The sequence below is a fragment of the Elgaria multicarinata genome, chromosome 6, assembly GCF_023053635.1.
Source record: "Elgaria multicarinata webbii isolate HBS135686 ecotype San Diego chromosome 6, rElgMul1.1.pri, whole genome shotgun sequence".
Classification (NCBI taxonomy): Eukaryota; Metazoa; Chordata; class Lepidosauria; order Squamata; family Anguidae; genus Elgaria; species Elgaria multicarinata.
In genome coordinates this window covers 85,335,536-85,341,418 of record NC_086176.1, presented here as the reverse complement: position 1 = coordinate 85,341,418, position 5,883 = coordinate 85,335,536, and the positions used below count along the sequence as shown (strand labels likewise).

General features: G+C 43.4%; 1 non-coding gene across 1 annotated transcript; it reads left to right on the top strand.

Moving 5' to 3' along the window:
• Nucleotides 1-3,056: 3,056 nt before the first annotated feature.
• On the top strand, nucleotides 3,057-3,159 carry LOC134400980 (U6 spliceosomal RNA). Its single transcript, XR_010025613.1, has one exon. It is a non-coding gene; the product is annotated as a U6 spliceosomal RNA (small nuclear RNA).
• The last annotated feature ends 2,724 nt before the right edge of the window (nucleotides 3,160-5,883 follow it).

The window sequence follows — 5,883 nt, the reverse complement described above, 5'->3', positions numbered from 1 at the left end:
CTGGGTTGCCTGCCTATTAATGCACCGTTTAAATATATTAACCCGTGCCCATACTCTGTTTAAATAGCTCTTTCCTCTAGAAAACATTTTTTCCACATTTAAACTTGAAGACCATTTTCTATTTATTCCAAGAAAAAAAAATGTCCCATGGCGTTTGATGCACTTAAATACCTAAATTGAAATATAACCGAAAAATATTATTAGCTTTATCTGCTGACACAAGGGAAGCAGGTTAAAGTATTTTTCATTTAATTTAATAGTGAATAAAGCACTTAAGACACTTGATGATTTATTGATCAAATAGAAATCAGGGCATCCAACAGCTACTTATTTAATCCCCATTCCCACGATTAAATATGATTCCCCCTCCCTTTCCTGCAATTTGTGCACCCAGTCTTAAGGTTGTCAAAGATTAAAATGGGTTGGAGGCTCTTAGAAGATTATAAAGATTATAAATCTCTTCCAGTTCACCCCTCCCTCTATAAAAGATGGGCAATCCTCATGAACCTCCGTTGAACTGTAAACAGGATTTTAATGGACAGTAATGGCCCCTGATTTTTTAGCTATTGTTCCAAAAGACTAGCTTGTTTATGGCCCTTGTTAAAAAATGAATTAGAAAAGTCTTTAGTAATGAAAACTACAGGGTTTTTTGGGGGGGAGGGTGTTGAACACTGTGCTTTTACCCCACATTGCTTAGTGGCTTAAGCAATTCACTTGAGATAAACTAGAGTACCTGTTATAAGGGTAACCGAAGTCTACTTTTAATATAATGTGGCTGGGGAGGGCAGCCCTGCTAGAGCTAAGGTAATTTGTAGCCAATTTGGTGCCATCTCCTGTCCATTGGCTGGACCTAGCTTCAGATCTCAGCTGAACTAGGGAATTCCAGGATAGCCCAGAGATACCACTTTTGCAACCTGATCTTAATACATATTTATTCATTAGTACGTTTCATGGAGGTCAGTGAGAGTTGCTTCCCAGTGCGCATTTAGGATTGGATGTAGCCTCGGTTCCCTCTTTGTAAAATGGGAAGAATAGCAGATAACCACAGTAGCAGACAACCACAAGGTTGTGAGGGTAAAAAACAACAACCTTTAAAACACACTTCCAGTGGAATCTAATCTGCAAAAGCTGCAGCCATAATACACTTCTTAAAAGGGCCATTTGCTGTTTTTGTAAATCCCTCTCTACATTATTGTGCTTTACAATTCATAAAGAACAGCAAAAATATTATGGAGCCTAAAAAGGAGTAGAAGGTTACAGGCCTTGCCAGTCATTTAAGCCATCACATTAGGTTTTTTTTTTCAAATGACACCCCTCCTCCATGCATTGAAAGAATGTCTGTGGGGGATGCAGGACTGCATGGTAGAACTCCACCTTCACTGCTAACACATGCAGTGACCTTACCCCTGCCCCCTCCCTGTCCGCCCATTCAGCCAGCATGTGAAGGGGCTCTGTGTATGTACTGATGTATGTGCGAAGAATTCCCCCACTTGAGGGGGAACATAAGAGCATGAGAAGGGCTCTAAAAGGTCAGACTAAAACCCTATCAAGTCCGGCATCCTTTTTTCCATAGTGACCTATCAGAAGCCAATGGGAAGCCCACAAACAGGACATGGTTTCAGTACTCCTTTCTTGCACATGTTCCCCAGAAACTGGTATTGAGAGGCATATTGTGTCTGGTCCTGGAGGTAGTATATAACCATAATGACTAGCAGCATTATTCACCATGAATCCCGTTTTCAAGCCATCCAAGTAGGCAGCCATCAATACATCTTGTGGTAGAACATTCCATAGTTTAACTATGTGCTGTGTGAAGAAGCACGTCCTTTCATCTTGCTGAATTTCCCACCACTCAGCTTTGTCGGATGAAAAATGTTTTCTCTCACATTAAGAGAGAAAAACTCTCCCTGGCCACTTTTTCCACACCATAGATATACCTCATACAGCTCTATGATACACCTCACCATTTTTCTAAGCTAAAGAGCCTCAAACATTGTAACCTTTCCTCACAGGGGCATTAAATGTAAATGAGCAAAATACTTAACCTCTATTATTACCTTCTTCTACATCAGCTTTTCCCAGCCTGGTGCCCTCCAGTGTTTTGGTCTTCAACTTCCATCAGCCCCAGCCAGCAAGGCCAGTGGTCAGGAATGCTGGGAGTTGTAGTCCAAAACATCTGGGGGTCACCTGGTTGGGGAAGGCTGTTCTAAGTCTTTGCTTCCTGCCAGGTTCCTCCCTGGAATAACCTTGTAGAGTAGTTTAACCCTGCTATGTTAAGCTACTCCCAACTCAAGATCCATAACTCTAGCAAAAAAAATTCTTGAACCAGATTAGCAACCCTTTACTTACTGTTCCACTAAACCCCAGGTTCCTCCAACATCATGCTCACTATTCACCAACAATCTTGTATTTCTCCCCCTTCGTTTCTCCACCCATTTCAGAGCAAAGCCATCTGTAGACATGGTCCATGTTACTTCTACATTCTTCTCAGGGCTTCCCAACTGTACATTTTAAAGATTACTCCCGGTAGCATAGTACAACTTCAGTTTGGCAGATAGAGTGACGACTTAGAGTTGGTTCTATAAACCCCGTTTAGGTACACATTCATTGGGCAGTCCTAGGAGCAAACCATGTAACAACATTGCTAGCAGTATTTTACTAGAACAGCAAAAAAGAGAGTGATTGTAATGGTTAGGATCACGAGCTCTGATGTGGAAGTTCCCACGTCAAGTCTCAGATCTGCCAGACTTGTACAATTTCTGTCCCATGAAGCACAGCTCACCTATCATGTATTGGGGCCTGTAAGGTGCTTGAAACCATCAACCCTTTGTTTTTAGAGTCCAAGGCAAGTTGTTTAAGTGGTTGTTGTACTGTTTTGGTTTGCTAAGTCACAAGATGTGCAGCCTATCTTAGGCAAGCCACTATTCTTTGCCTCAACTCTCAATATGTTGATAACAACACTATACCTTACAGGTTAACTGCAAAAAGTACTAAGAATAGCACTTTGGGCATTTAACAAAATAATGCAACATTAAATGTATTATAATAAGGGGGGATTACTTTGGTAGCACATATACTAACATTGGAATGATATACAGAAGATTAGCATGGCCGCTTTGTAAGGATGACATGCAAATGTGTAAAGTGTTCCATATTTTTTAATAATCCTAAAGGGAAAAATAGGCTATTATAAGATATCAAAAGAATGATGGGGAACTTAGATCCTACCACCTTGAAGAACACAATCACATCTAACTTCACTGCAGTTGTACTCATCTTGGTAAAGCATGTCAGGATGGATGAGTCAAAAGGAGCCATTGTCCCTGCCATACTTAAGCTTGAAGATGCAAAGTTAACATTAGTACCAGTTAGGATTTGTATCAAAACAGTGTCTTGTGGCACCTTAGAATGACCAAATTCGTTAGTCTTTAAGGTGCCACAAGTCTCTTTGCTATTTTTGCTACAACAGACTAACACGGCTACCTCTCTGGAAATTGTTAGGATTTCTGTAATGCACAACCCTATGCATGTTTACTCAGAAGTAAGTTCCACTGTATTCAATGGTGCTTAGTTACTGATGTCTTTAGGCTTGTAGCTTTAGCATGTTCACACTGCACATCTATTACTACTGTAATCCCTACAATAACCCAGCCTTTCCCAACCTGGTAACCTCCAGATGTGTAGGACTGTAACTCATCATTCCCAGCCAAGAACCATGCTGGCTGGGAATAATGGGAGTTGCAGTCCAACACATCTAGAAGGCTACAATAACCTGTAAGGCAGGTCAATGTAATTATCCCCATAGGAATGGGTAACTCTAGATGTTTTTGCCTACAATTCCCATCAGTCCTAGCCAGCATTGCCAGTAATGAGGGATGATGGGAGTTGTACGCCAAAACATTTGGAGGGTGCTGTGGCCCACCCCTGCCATAGAGAGCTAATATTGAGGAAGAGTGTCTTCCATAAGGCTGTCAAATTTGTTTATGCAGAGGGAAAATTTAAGCCAGGGATTCCTGATCTACAACACAGTCTCATGCCAACAGGTTGACTCAGGATTCAGTCCCATGGAGTCCAAAAGAGCTTACACCCAAGAGTGTACATAGGATTGTAGCTCTGAGCAGGGAAGAATGAGACTTGAGTCAGTGTAGTAAACTGGAGGTAGAGAAAGGACAGTAGATGATAATCCCAGACACAGATCATCATCACACAGGGGAAAATCATGTTTGCTTACCGTTGTTTCTCTGCCGACGCATTTGTCACTCATTACTTCCTCTTTTGAAAAGAGAAAGTAAAGAACGTAAAGAACTTACATGTGGCCCATTCAGTGGGCTGTTCTAATCCCGCTGCTTGTCCAGCACACAGCAGGAGATAGTGGCAACTTCCATCTTTAAAAATAAATCAGACTTACTGGGGTGTTTTTTTGTTACCCGAAGAAGATTACAAGGGAGGCAGACGACGTTATGAGAGGGATCCGTGAAAATCAGTGAGTGCCCAGTAACAAGCGTGCAATAAAACGCTCGGCTGATGGAGCTCACAGGCTCCTGTTACAGGCAGCTGGACCCAGGGCCGGTGCCAGACTATTTTGTGCCCTAGGCAAGGCGAGCAACTCCTCCCCCCCCCCAAATTCCCAACTTCGATTTTTAAGAACATGTTTTGTAGAAAAAATAAAAAGTACAAAATTGAAACTGCTAAATTTATTTTAAATTGCAAGAATAAGTAATAATTTTAACAGCATTGAAGAATAACCCCTTGAAGGCTGGATGATGCTTTGTACAGAAGTCAACAGACCACTGTGCAACACAAACCAATTATAGATCGCCATTTAATAGTCCAAAGCTCTGGGAAAGGGAGATACTAGACCCCTTTCCTGCCCACCATCTCACTTCCCAGGGTTGATGGAAAGGCTGCTGTGGTACCTGATCCGCTGCGGCTGTCTCGCCTGCGTACCTTTGCATTGCTGCTATTGCTGCTGCACCCCTTCTTTGGCACCATCACATGTGGCTTGGGCAGGCCCAGGAAGCAAAGTCAAGCTGCGTGCGGCTGCTACCTCCGCATGAGGCCTGGGCAGCAAAATCAAGCCACGTGTGTGCTGCCTGGACCAGCGTGGCCTTCCAGCCACTCCCCCCCTCCACATGAGGCAAACGGACCAAGACGAGGCTAGAGGGGAGTCAGGGGAAAATGGAGGTGATCAGAGGAAAAGAGAGAGAATAAAAGAAAATTGCAGGCAAGACTTGAAAGATTTGGGGGCCAGGGTGGGGAAGTAAATTGGTGAGAAGGTCAGAGAAAGCTGAACTCTGACTTTGAGAAAGGGCAGTGGGGTGGGCAAAGGGAAAGAGACAGATTTTGACTCGGGGAGAAATAAAAATGAATAAATAGGAATCAAAGCAGGGATGGGGGGGCAGGGTGGAAGCCATATAAGGTGCGGAGAGGCAGGTGTGGGGGAGAGGAATGCACACAAGGTGAGGAAACTAGGCAGCAGGGGTGTGTGTGATTAAATAAAATGGACTTGGTGGGGAGGGTCACTAAGGAGAGATCTTCAAGGGACAAAACACACACATACGGAGTGGGGAGGAGGGGGAAGGCCAAACCAGGCAGAGCAACTGAGAGAGTGAGAGGGTTTGGGGTAACTGGAAGCGGTAAGGGGGAGGGACGGTACGCTTGCTACGCAGAGACAGACAGGAAGTCAGCTCCGATCCCTCCCGCATTGTTATTATTGTCATTAATTACCCTCCTCCTTATTCCTGGTTATGGTAATGATTTTTTTCCTTTTATTTTTTCTCTTTTGCTGTTTTTAAACCTCCCCCCCCCCAATTTAGTATTTCCCCTCTTGAAATAGTGTGAGATCTCAGCTGGGTCCTGGCCCGCTGCGCCCCTCTGAGGGTG